Source organism: Rattus norvegicus, chromosome 8, assembly GCF_036323735.1.
Source record: "Rattus norvegicus strain BN/NHsdMcwi chromosome 8, GRCr8, whole genome shotgun sequence".
NCBI lineage: Eukaryota > Metazoa > Chordata > Mammalia > Rodentia > Muridae > Rattus > Rattus norvegicus.
In genome coordinates this window covers 22,845,867-22,859,185 of record NC_086026.1, presented here as the reverse complement: position 1 = coordinate 22,859,185, position 13,319 = coordinate 22,845,867, and positions in this window count along the sequence as shown.

Below are 13,319 nucleotides of genomic sequence, written 5' to 3'. Positions count from 1 at the left end.
CCATGTGCTCCTGTGGATTCTCTTCTTGGCCAGTCAATGGGGAGAATTTGGGGTCTTACCTGTGGACTGAGACCTTAGGAGAGAGAGTGGTTCTGGCAGACCAGCTCTCTACAACTCTCTACACTTTTTGTGTTCAATGGCAGTGAGAACAGCCTCTAGTTCTGGGACTAGCAAATATTTAACTTTTATTTCTATTGTGGTAATAAAAATCTTTATCTTTGTCAAAAATAATAAAATATTACTGCTGAAGTAAAGGTAATTATTACTTTTGCAAGAAAATATAAATGCTACTATATTGGTGATATGTTCCTATAACAGTTGTTTAGTTAAGACAGAAAGTAAACTTTGGAAGTATGGACAAAAAATTACTAATACTAATACACACATACACACACACACATTAATTCTTTAGCGTTGGATAAGCAATTAGTGGACTTTTTGCTTGTAAAAGAATCTCCTCTGAACACAGTAGGTTATTGACAGCCTATGTAGATTTCTTCTTGTAGATTTGTAGGCTTTCCACTGTACTCTTTTTCTCCTTTTAATTTTACTGTTTTAATTGGATATACTTTTTATTTACATTTCAAATTTTATTTTCTGTCCTGTTTTCCCAGACATAATCCTCCTATCCCATCCCCCTCTCCTTCTTCTATAAGAGTGTTCCCCTACTCATCCACCCCACCTCCTCCCCTGCCCCCAACATTCCCTTACACTGGGGTTCCAACCTTGGCAGTACCAAGGGCTTCTCCTTCCACTGGGGCTCAACAAGCCCATCCTCTGCAACATATGCAGCTGGAGTCATGGGTCAGTCCATGGAGTCCATGGTCAGTCGTAGGTTAGTGGTTTAGTTCCTGGGAGTTCTTGTAAGTTGGCATTGTTTTTCTTACCTGGTTGGAAGCACCTTCTGCTCCTTCAGTCTTTTCTCTAATCCCTTCAACAGGGATCCCATTCTCAGTTCAGTGGTTTGCTGTTAGAATTCGCCTCAGGATTTGATATGCTCTGGCTTTGTCTCTCAGGAGACATCTATATCTGGTTCCTGTAAGCATGTACTTCTTAGCTTCCTCAATCTTATCTAGTTTTGGTGACTGTATATATATATGGGCCACATGTGAGGCAGACCCTAAATGGCTGTTCCTTCAGTCTCTGCTCCAAACTTTGCTTCCAAATCCCCTCCAGTGAATATTTTTGTTCTCTCTATTAAGAAGGAGGGGAGCATCTGAATTTTGGTTATCCTTTTTCTTGAGCTTCATGTGGTCTGTGGGTTGTATGGTGGTTAATTCAAGCTTTTGGGCTAATATTCACTTATTAGTGAGTACATACCGTGTGTGTTTTTCTGTGATTAGGTTACTTCACTCAGGATGACATTTTCTAGTTCTATCCATTTGCCCATGAATTTTACGTAGTCATTGTTTTTGATAGCTGAGTAGTACCCCATTGTGAAGATGTACCTCATTTTCTGTATACATTCTTCTGTTGAAGGGTATCTGGGTTCTTTCCAACTTCTGGCTATTATAAATAAGGCTGCTAAGAACATAGTGGAGCATGTTTCTTTGTTGTATGTTGGAGCATCTTTTGGGTATTGTTGAGTATAGTTTTCGCTCTCCTGGGTTCTTTGTTATTTCAAATGAATTTGCAAATTGCTCTTTCTATCTTTATGAAGAATTGAGTTGGAATTTTGATGGGTATTGCATTGAATCTTTAGATTGCTTTCAGCAAAATGGACATTTTTACAATATTAACCCTGCCAAGCCATAAGCATGGGAGGTCTTTCTATCTTCTGAGATCTTCTTCAATTTATTTCTACAAAGACTTCAAGTTCTTGTCATACAGATCTTTCACTTGTTTGATTAAAGTCACACCGAGGTATTTTATATTATTTGCGACTTTTATGAAGGGTGTCATTTCCCTAATTTCTTTCTCAGCCTGTTTATCCTTTGAGGAGAGGAAGGTTACTGATATGTTTGAGTTAATTTTATACCCAACCACTTTGCTGAAGGTGTTTATCAGGCTTAGTAGTTCTCTGGTAGAACTTTTGTGTCCACTTAAGTATACTATTATGTCATCTGCAAATATAGTGATATTTTGACTTCTTCCTTTCCAATTTGGTATCACTTTTACTTGCTTTTGTTGTCTGATTGCTCTGGCTAGGACTTCAAGAACTATATTGAATAAGTAGGGAGAGAGTGGGCAGCCTTGTTTAGTCCCTGATTTTAGTGGGATTGCTTCAAGTTTTTCTCCATTTAATATGATGTTAGCTACTGGTTTGCCATATATCGCTTTTACTATGTTTAGGTATGGGCCTTGAATTCCTGATCTTTCCAGCACTTTTATCATGAAGGGGTGTTGAATTTTTGTCAAATACTTTCTTAGAATCTAATGACATGAACATGTGGTTTTTACCTTTCAGTTTGTTTATATAGTGGATTACATTGATGGATTTCCATATATTTAACCATCCCTGTCATCCCTGGGATGCAGCCTATTTGATCATGATGGATGATTGTTTTGATGTGTTCTTGGATTCGGTTTGCAAGAATTTTATTGAGTATTTTTGCATCGATATTCATAAGGGAAATTGGTCTGAAGTTCTCTTTCATTGTTGGGTATTTATGTTGTTTAAGTATAAGAGTAATTCTGGCTTCATAAAAGGAATTAGTTATGGCTCCATCTGTTTCTATTTTGTGGAATAGTTTGGACAGTATTGGCATGAGGTCTTCTATGAAGGTCTGATAGAATTCTGCGCTAAACCGATCTGTTCTTGGGATCTTTTTGGTTGGGAGACTGTCAATAACTGCTTCTCTTTCTTTAGGGGTTATGGAGTGGTTCATATGGTTTATCTGTTTCTGATTTAACTTTGGTACCTGGTATTTTTCTAGAAACTTGTCCATTTCTTTTATGTTGATAGGTTTTGTAGTAGGATCTGATGATTTTTTTAATTTCCTCATATTCTGTTGTTTTGTCTCCCTTTTCATTTTTGATTTTGTTAATTTGGATACACTCTCTGTGCCCTCTGGTTAGTCTAACTAAGGGTTTATCTATCTTGTTGATTTTCTCAAAGAACCAGCTCCTGGTTTTGTTGGTTCTTTGTATAATTATTTTTGTTTTTACTTGCTTGATTTCAGTCCTGAGTTTTATTATTGTCTGCTGCCTACTTCTCTTGGTTGTATTTGTTTCTTTTTGTTCTAAGAGCTTTTAGGTATGCTGTCAAGCTGTTAGTGTATGCTCTCTCCAGTTTTCTTTGGAGGCATTCAGAGCTATGAGTTTTCCTCTTAGCTCTGCTTTCATTGTGGACAATATGTTTGGGTATGTTGTGCATTCATTTTCATTAAATTCTAAGACGTCTTTAATTTCTTTATTTATTTCTTCCTTGACCAAGTTATCCGTGAGTAGAGCACTGTTCAACATTCATGTGTATGTGGGTGTTTTGTCCTTTTTGTTGTTATTCAAGACCAGCCTTAGTCTGTGGTGATCTGGTAGGATGCATGGGATTATTTCAATCTTCTTGTACCTGTTGAGACCTGTTTTGTGACCAATCATATGGTCAATTTTGGAGAAGGTAACATAAAGTGCTGAGAAGAAGGTATATCCTTTTGTTTAGGATGGAATGTTCTATAAATATCTGTTAAATCAATTTGGTTCATAAGTTCTGTTAGTTTTTCTGTGTTGCTTTTTAACTTCTCCTTCCATGATTGATCCACTGATGAGAGTGTTGTGTTAAAATCTCTTAATAATATTGTGTGAAGTTCAATGTGTGATTTGACCTTTAATATGGGTTCTTTTAGGAATGTAGGTGCCGTAGCATTTGTAGCATAGATATTTAGGATTGAGAGTTCATCTTGGTGGATTTTTTTCTTTGATGACTTTTGGTTGAATGTCGATTTTATTTGATATTAGAATGGCTACTCTAGCTTGTTTCTTTGAACCATTTACTTGGAATTTTGTTTTCCAACCTTTTACTCTGAGGTAGTATTGTCTTTGTCTCTGAGGTATGTTTCCTGTATGCAGCAAAATGCTGGGTCCTCTTTAGCTATCGAGTCTGTTAGTCTATGTCTTTTTTGGAGGAATTGAGTCCACCGATGTTGAGAGATATTAAGGAATAATGATTGTTGCTTCCTGTTATTTTCGCTGTTAGAGGTGATATTATGTTTGTGTCTCTCTTCTTTTGGTTTTGTTGCAAGAAGATTAATTTTTTGTTTTTTTAGGGTGTAGTTTCCCTCCTTGTGTTGGGATTTTCCATCTATTATCCTTTATAGGGCTGAATTTGTAGAAAGATATTGTGTAAATTTGATTTTGTCATGGAATATCTTGGTTTCTTCTTCTATGTTAATTGAGAATTTTGCTGGATATAGTAGCCTGAGCTGGCATTTATGTTCTCTTAGGGTCTGTATGACATCTTTCCAGGCTTTTTTCCTAGTCTCTGGTGAGAAGTCTGGTGTAATTCTGATAGGTCACCCATTGTATATTACTTGACCCTTTTCCCTTACTGCTTTTAATTTTCTTTCTTTGTTTTGTGCTTTTGGTGTTTTGACTATTATATGACAGGAGGAATTTCTTTTCTGGTCCAATCTATTTGGAGTTCTGTATGTTTCTTGTATGCTTATGGGAATCTCTTTCTTTAGGGAAGTTTTCTTCTATAATTTTGTTGAAGATATTTACTGGCCCTTTCAGTTGGGAGTCTTCACTCTCTTCTACACCTATTATCCTTAGGTTTGATCTTCTCATTGTGTCCTATATTTCCTGAAAGTTTTGGGTTAGGATCTTTTTGAGTTTTACATTATCTTTGATGGTTGTGTCAACATTTTCTATGGTATTTTCTGCCCTTGAGATTCTCTTTTCTATCCCTTGTATTATATTGGTGATGCTTGGATCTATGTCTCTTGATCTCTTCCCTAGGTTTTCTATCTCAACAGTTGTCTCTCTTTTTGCTCTCTTTATTGTTCCTATTTCCATTTTTAAATCCTGGGTGGTTTTGTTTAATTCCTTCATTTACTTGGTTGTGTTTTCTTTTAATTCTTTAAGGGATTTTTGTGTTTCCTCTTTAAGCACTTCTACTTGTTTACTTGTTTTGTCCTGTTTTTCTTTAAGGGAGTTATTTATGTCCTTCTTAAAGTCCTCCATCCTCATCATAAAATGTGATTTTATATCTAAATCTTGCTTTTCTAGTGTGTTAGTATCTGCTTTGATGGGAGAACTGGGCTCTGATGATGGCAAGTAGTCTTGGTTTCTGTAGGTTAGGTTCCTGTGCTTGGCTCTTTCTGTCAGGTTGTCTTTGGTATTGGCTTGTCTTGGTCTCTCTGACAATGGATTGGTCTACCTGTAGGAGTATAGACCTGGTATTTTTTTTGTTGTTGTTGTTTTGTTTTGTTTGTTTGTTTTGTTTTGTTTTTTTCTCAGCTGGATCTGGGAACAGAATGCAACAGTCCCAGATGTATAGGCACTCCTCGCCCCTGGCTTTCAGCTAGGTGCAAGCAGAAATGGGAAGGGTCCTGCCCCTGACTGCTCCTATGTTCCTGTTCCCAGCGGAGTAGTCTCTCCTGAGTTCTCAGGAGTGTCCTCACCTCTGAGGGTCTGGCTCTCTCCCCCATGGGGTTTGAGTGCAGGGAGCTGTGTTACAGGTTCAGTTTAGTTCTGGGCACAGGCCTGACCCAGTGGAAGACTTTTTTTTCCTAATCTGTAGGTTGCTGCTTTGTCCTATTGATGTGTTTTTTGCCTTATAGAAGCTTTTCAGTTTCATGAGGTCTCTTTTATCAATTGTTGATCTTAGGGCCTAAGCCATTATTGTTCTGTTTGGCAAATTTCCCCCGTTATAGTAAATATTAAAATGTGGAACCTTTTTAACCCATGCCAGAGCCAGCATCCATAGGGCCACATGGCCCTGTGGGGTACTTTTATCTCAGTAGTTCCACACTTCCCCCAAGGACTCTTAGAGCTAGGTGGTCCTCGAGCTGTTTGAGGTGCCTTGCTGTTTCCTATAGTTAGTTCCAGCACTGGAGGGCCATTTGGACCTAACCATAATTTATCTCTTGTTAGTTCTCTCCTGTTAGCTCTATATTAGTCATGAACTCTCTGGTTCCAGCTATCTGGTAAAATCAGTCTCTAGAAGTCCAGCATGGGATTGGTCTATCATGGCTCCATGTCACAGACTCTTCCCACGCTCCCAACATGTGACCACTGGTAGTGAAAGTATAAACTCCCAACTACCTGGTGAAATCATGACTCAATAAGCTGTAATTTATCAGATTTATATATTAAATTCTCAAACCACAATACATCCACACAATAAACTCACAACCAATTGATAAAGATATATACTGCCGACTTAGATAAATTTACCTATAGAAATCCATCCCTTAAGAAATATATATAACTACCTATGGCCATTTAAGACCACCTGGATCTGGGTCACCCTTCTCTGTCTCCATCTTGATTCCTTCACTTTCCCTTCTCACTTGCTTTACAAAAGTTTTGTCCCCATTTTACTTTTTTACTGTCCAATCATAGGCTTTACATAACTTGTGCCAGCACGCAACCGTATATAGACATCAACCTACATCCCCCTTTCTTCTATTAGATTTAGTGTATCTGGTTTTATGTTGAGGTCATTGATCCACTTGGATTTGAGCTTTGTGCAACGTGACATAGATCAATTTCCATTCTTGTACATGCAGGCCACCAGTTATACCAGCATCATTTGTTGAAAATGCTTTCTTTTCTCCCCTGTATGGCTTTGGGTTAAGCCACATTTACCTTTAAGGAACCAAATCAAAATATGTCAAAATGCCCTCACATCTTAAAATATTCATGTATAGTTTACTCTGAAATAATCAGCTATCTTTCATATATGGATCAGGCTCCCCTGCCCAGGCATGGGACTGATTGCAGTTAGATTGGCTTTGCAAGATCAATCATCAGTCAAAAATAAAATAAAATAAAATAAAATAATTCTCTGTACACATCTCCATAGACAAATCTAGTTAAACAGTTCCTAAACTGACAGTTTTCCCAAGTGTGTCTAGGATTTTGTCAAGAAAATAAAAGTTGAGTAACACAGCTCAGAAAACACCTTTCAATAATTATATTCTGTGATTACAGCCACTGCTCTTTGGTCTTTAATTGCTTTATTGAGCAGCCAGAAGCTCAATCATGAGTCTCTTACTTGGTATTATGTATAGCAGGACTACTGACTTTTCCACAAACACTATTAAAAAGACTCCTAGAAAACCAACTAAGGACATAAAAATCAGAGATTTTATGATAAAACAGTTATTTCTTCATATAAAATACTAAAGCTTTGTGTCTTCAGCCTTTGCCCTTGGTTCTTTGAGAACTTGCTGATATACACCATTTAAAACTCTTTGGAGAACTCCTTTTATCTGAAAGATTGAAAATGATCTCCGAATTCTAATACTGAGTTATGTTGGCCTCATAAATACCAGTATTTCATATAGATACCATCAGGCTAGAACTGCAGTCCTGCACAGAATTCCTTAGAATAATTGTAAATAAAATGTTTATCTGAACGTATTTGAAATTATCTTTTTCAGGAATTTTACTTTCTTGAAAACAGAGCTCTACTTTGAAAGCTTTTTATCTTATATTTTTTAAGAGATGTAAAAAATTTGAAAAGTCGGGCTATAAAAAGTGAAATGATAGAATCTAAAGGTTTATTTTATCCCACGTGTCCCTATTCACAACAAAGGTCATGAAGGAAACATTACATGCTTTCTTCGCAGTAACCAAAGAACACCCTGTATTTAAGCCAATGTGAGCACTCTGTATCATCAGAAAAGGCTATATTGTGTTGATTTTGTCACTAGTAAAACTACAACAACAACAACAACAACAACAACAACAACAACAACAAAAACTTTAATGACTTTAAGGCAGCCAACACCCATTCTAATGAACACCAAATGTTTCATGGATGGTTGCAGGTAAGTTCTGCTTTCAGTACTATTAGGCAATCTGTAAGGGAGAAGGCACTAACAAACCTAAGTCCAGGAAGGTGAAGATCCAGGAAAAGCTATGCTGGATCGGATTATATTCTATGGAGGTATAGTGAGGTATGAGAAAAGTGGGTACCTTAGACATAAGAGAAAAGACTGTGAATACTCTAGACAAAAACTATTTTAAATATTATGGAGAGAAAGAGTTTGGTGTTCATATGACAGGAAACACTGATTTGATGCTCAAAAATTATTTTGCCAATCCCTTGTGGCACAGTAACATGAAACTTCATACTATTGGTACCATCTTTCTAAGTTCAGACCTATTAAATATAATTTTCCCTTATGAAATTTTTTGCAGAACTGCAAGACTGGTGTACCCTTACTGGGAGCATAAACAACAGAATGCAATACCTTTCTCAGACTGGCGTGAATCTTTATCACCAGTCCAGTTATCAGATTGCCTTTGATGCTCACTGGGGAGCCGAGTAATGCTGGGTGCATTTGTAAGAAAAGGATGAAGTTTGGCCTCACTGTATAATATTTACAAGGACCTACTCTTCAGAAAGATGAGTATTGGCACAATTTTCTTTATATCACTCTTAGGGGCTTTTCCATGCTTCCTCTGGTCTGTGTGGAGTCATTGACCACGTACAGAAACTGCCACTACCTTCTGCCAGATGATAGATTAAGACCATTTCTCTAAAAATACCTTTGTGCCTTCCTAGCTCTTTTCCTATGTTGTACATATTAACCACGCTGAAGTTATAGTTGGGTAGTTGGTCCACTCCATCAGAGTGAGCTTTTCCCATGTGATCATAACTTTTCTTTCTGTAGGTGTGTCTATGTGTCCTTTTTAAAAGAAAAATATTTATGTGTTGTTTCAGTCAAGTTTCCAAAACCAAGTCAAGTATGACACAATAGTGTCCTCCAAGCAGCTTCCTGAAGTTAAGACCTAGGAAAATGTTTCCTGAAAAGGAAACCACTCATAGAATTAACTAACATTTGCTGTCCTTTCTCTTGCTCACCCTTATCTCCTTTCTTTTACACTTGAGTTTTTCCAGTCCTTTGGAGCTGATGATGTCTCTGGACACAGTGTTAATTCCACATGTCCTTCGTTTTCTCTGGTGATGGTTCTATCAATTCTGGCATATCCATTGACAACCTTCAGGAACCACTTAGCACTTCTACTTTCTAAAACAGCATGAGTAAGAATGTGTACTTGGATTTTTTATACCTCTGACATTTTCTTGTATTGAACTTTACAATAATTTTATCTCTCTTTTCTCCTTTGCTTATTTGCTGTTCCTTGATTTTATAGAACACCCTATCCAAATAGGCAGAAACACGAGTCTTCTGCTTCATTAATTGCTCTAACAAATTATAGTTGTAGAGGCTAAAATCCAAAAATATGCCCTCACATTTAAAGAAGGAACAAATAAAATATGAGTATCACTGTACTGAATTTAAGGTATTAACAGGGTTGCATCCTATCTAGGGGATCTATAAGACAAGACAACCCATTTCCTTGTTTTCAGTTCAGGAAAGATTTCAAAGTAAACAGCAGGACCAAAGAGTCTGAGTAGCCAAAGAGCTTGTCACACAAGCCTGATGACTTGAATTTAATCCCAAGCACCAACTCCATCATGAATGAACTCCCTCTGATGTCCACTGTGGAATCCTTTTGTCTACACACGATACATGTAAACATAATACAGTAAATTAAAAAAAAACAATATAACTCTTCTCCCTTATTTTGAGCCAATTATTTACAGTTGAACCATTGTGTGATTGCATTTTGATCCCCAGGATAATATATAATATGCTTTACTTTGAATCCTTATTTCGTACGTAACTGTCTGCTTATAGCAACTGAGATTTGTATGGCCAGTATTCACAGAATAACATGGATAATTCTAATTGATCCAGAGATATGTGGAATGAAGGTTAGGATTCCAAAGATGACACAATGGTCTGAAACAGTATTCATACATTTAGTCTTCTATTATTTACTTACAGGTAGTTTCTCATAGTCACCTTCATATTCTCCAGTTTGTTCTCTGAATTCAGCTCAGGAAGTAGTCACTCATTACTTTAACACACACTTTATGATGCATGCTTCCTGTGTTGCTCACATTTTATGCCTGTTGAAGTTACTTTATTACCAAAAATACTCAGCTGACTGACTTATTGTGTTAAGAATATCATTACTGGGAGGAAAAACAGAAGTCATATTCTAGAAAAGACAGTGTTCTTAAGCTGTAGGACATCCCTATTTTTCATTACCCTGTTCAAGTCCTGATTCAGGAGTAAAAACAGCTGAACCCCATCAACTTTTCTGCCTATGTTATTATATAGATAAACATCTAAGGTCCCAGCACTCTGAAACAGTAAACAAATATGACTTACCCACTGCCTTTTACACCTGTGAATTCATGTTAATAAATGCACAGATCAACATATCAAAAGAAGTCAAAACTAGAAACAGGCCAGAGAAAATAGTGTGGGAACCTTTCTCCCCTGGCATTTATACAACAAAAAAAGTTGTTGCCCTATGTCATTTAACATTAAAGTTGTAAACTAGAGACAAGTCATAAGAGGTACCCTAGCAGCAACAGCTCATTCAAAGAAGAACAATGATGACCATTCTACTATTTCCCTGCACTGAAATCTGGACATTTTCTCAATGCCTCCAGGTAGAAGAAGCTGAGTAGACAGAATCATCAGGAATGTAGATACTGTATAGGCAAACATGGCCTCAAACACCTGTTACAGACGAGATTCACAGGCTGCTACTCGGCTTCACTCAAGAGAGCACCAAGCAAATGAGAGAAATCCTAATAAGCTGAATGGCATCTAGTGAGATCAAATGCAAAGAGGATCTTGGCTAGGCTTCTTCCCATTCCCCTCTCTGAACAATAGGAAGAATCCTCCATTTGAAGAGAAAATAGTCATTCTCAAAAGGGCATTCAATATTCATGCTCTACTAATGACTCCAGTGAATCCTATAATCCCTTAATGTATCTAATTGACATTTATGAAAGATGCCTATGCTGCATCATGCTCTTTCCTCCAGAAGCCACCTTAAAATTATGAGAATGTCTTCTCCCTATTGTCTATAAAAAATGCTGGCCTTTAAAGGTGGAAATAAATTGTTGTATTATCTACTCATTCCCTTGGTGAATAAATTGTCAGCGCTGGTTTTCTATCTTAACTCCCTCTAGTGTGGCACTCATTTCATTGGTTGAGGATGTCGTTTTACCATTTCTCTGTGTTATTATACTCCAAAGTCTCCTTTGTGCTCAAGATTTTCTTCTTTGAATTGAATTTGGTACTTAAAGCCCTGCAGACAGGAAATGCATCTGCACTCCACGGATTTCTCCCTATGTAGGCAGAAGAAATATGGGTTATTTAATCCAAATTCTATGCCCACAAAAATAGACTACCATTTTCTACTTCCTCCACAGTAGGAGTATATCTTATTTATCTTTGGCTCTTGCACTAAACAGTAAGGCTTCAAGGCAGATCTTTTATTATGGAAAATACTTATCTTTTGCTAAAGAATTTTTTTTGTTAATGCTATTCTAAAAAAAAAACCCTCAAATCTTGAAAAGTGGCTCTACTGTTGACCAGGTGAAGCAATTACATAAAAATCGTTTCCATGGTGGCTACAGACTTAGTACAAAGAATCACTGGAGGACATTTGGGATTAGAAAGTTAGGGCAGCCTGTCTTTAAGCTTTGTTTTTGTTTTTGTTATTTTTGTTTTTGTTTTTGTTTTGTTTTTTGTTTCTTGGTTCTAACAAAACCTGTGTATCTTTCCACAAGAAACTGTGGTGTTCCTTATAGACAAATCATTATATAACTCCTGTGTAAAATTGTTAAAAGACACTTAAATCTTCAAAAAAGAATGATTGGATTACTTATGCTTACTTCTTTTCCTAAAATAAAAATAACAGCAACAACAACAACAACAACAACAACAAAACAAAACAAAACAAAACCAAGCAGGTGTGGTTGGGTTAAGGACTATAAGCCTGCATGCCACATGGGTCCCTTATGTCTCTTGATTTTACAGTTAGAAACAACTGCCTCTGAGGAAGATAGTATATAAAGTACCTATACTAGTTACTTAACTCACTAATGTACCAAAGTACTTGATAAAGACAAGGGAAGGAAGTATAGTTTAGCTCACAGTTGAATAGGTAGAATCACCATGGCACAGAAGTCATGCCAGCAGGAGAATGGGATAGCTGAGCCACACCCAGGAAGCAGAAGGAGGTCTACACTGGTGCACGGCTGAGTTCCTCTTTTTTTCTTTTTATTGATCTATAGAGCTTAATCTTAATTTCAGTTAAACCTAGGAAAACCTCTCAAAGATAAACTCAGAGTTATGTCTTCTGAGCATTATAAATCTGATTAAATTAGTAATGATAGTTAATCATCACAGAACCACCAGTTTGTTAGGGGGAAAAGGTATGGTTTCTTGATAGAAATTTACTAAGTCTATTTAAATATGTGAAGAAGTCACTGAAAATGTGCTGAAATTGTCCTCTGTTTAGATGGTTTTAAACATTCTGATAATCTGTATAGTTTTACTTCAAGGAAGTAATTTTATTTCTACCTTGTTGAGCTGTAAGTCTTCTTTAGGTATTCTTTTGTCTGGTCTTTTCATGATAACAAATCATAATGAATTACAGGATGAGCTCATCAGCATTTCTGAGAGAGAAGACCCTGCTGGGCTTCTCAGACACACTCTTTATTCTTAACAAAAACAAAGCTATTATTCTGTTTTTTCAACATGACAAAAAAAAATCCTAACACATCTTTGTTGTTGCTTTAGTTTCTCAAGACAGGGTTTTTCTGTGTAGCACAGAAACTCATTCTGTAAACCAGGCTGCCCTTGAATTCAGATCCACCTACCTCTTTTCCTAAGTGCTGAGATCAAGATCGAAACTTGAACCACTGCCCAGGCCTAACAACTTTCATGATTAAAACTATATCATATTTGATAGGGTTTGTTCATCTTTTTAATTTCTATTTCCATAAATAATTGTGAATCTCTCTCTGTTCTTGAACTACAAAAACAAACACTCACCCAACCAAACAACCAAACAGACAGACAAGCAAACAAGCAAACAAACAGAAATAAAACCCAACCAATCATCTACAAACAATTGACCAACCAAAAACCATGAAGTAAACTCAAAAGAAGATGGCTCTTATGGTGGTCTCCTTCCTTTTCCTCCTATCCCAGGCTGATTTTGAACTTGCCACATAGCTGAGGACATTGAGCAACACTCCATGCTGCAGTCTGGAACTCCTGAGTAGGATTTCACACATACTAGCTATCATCACACTTGGCTGGTAATCT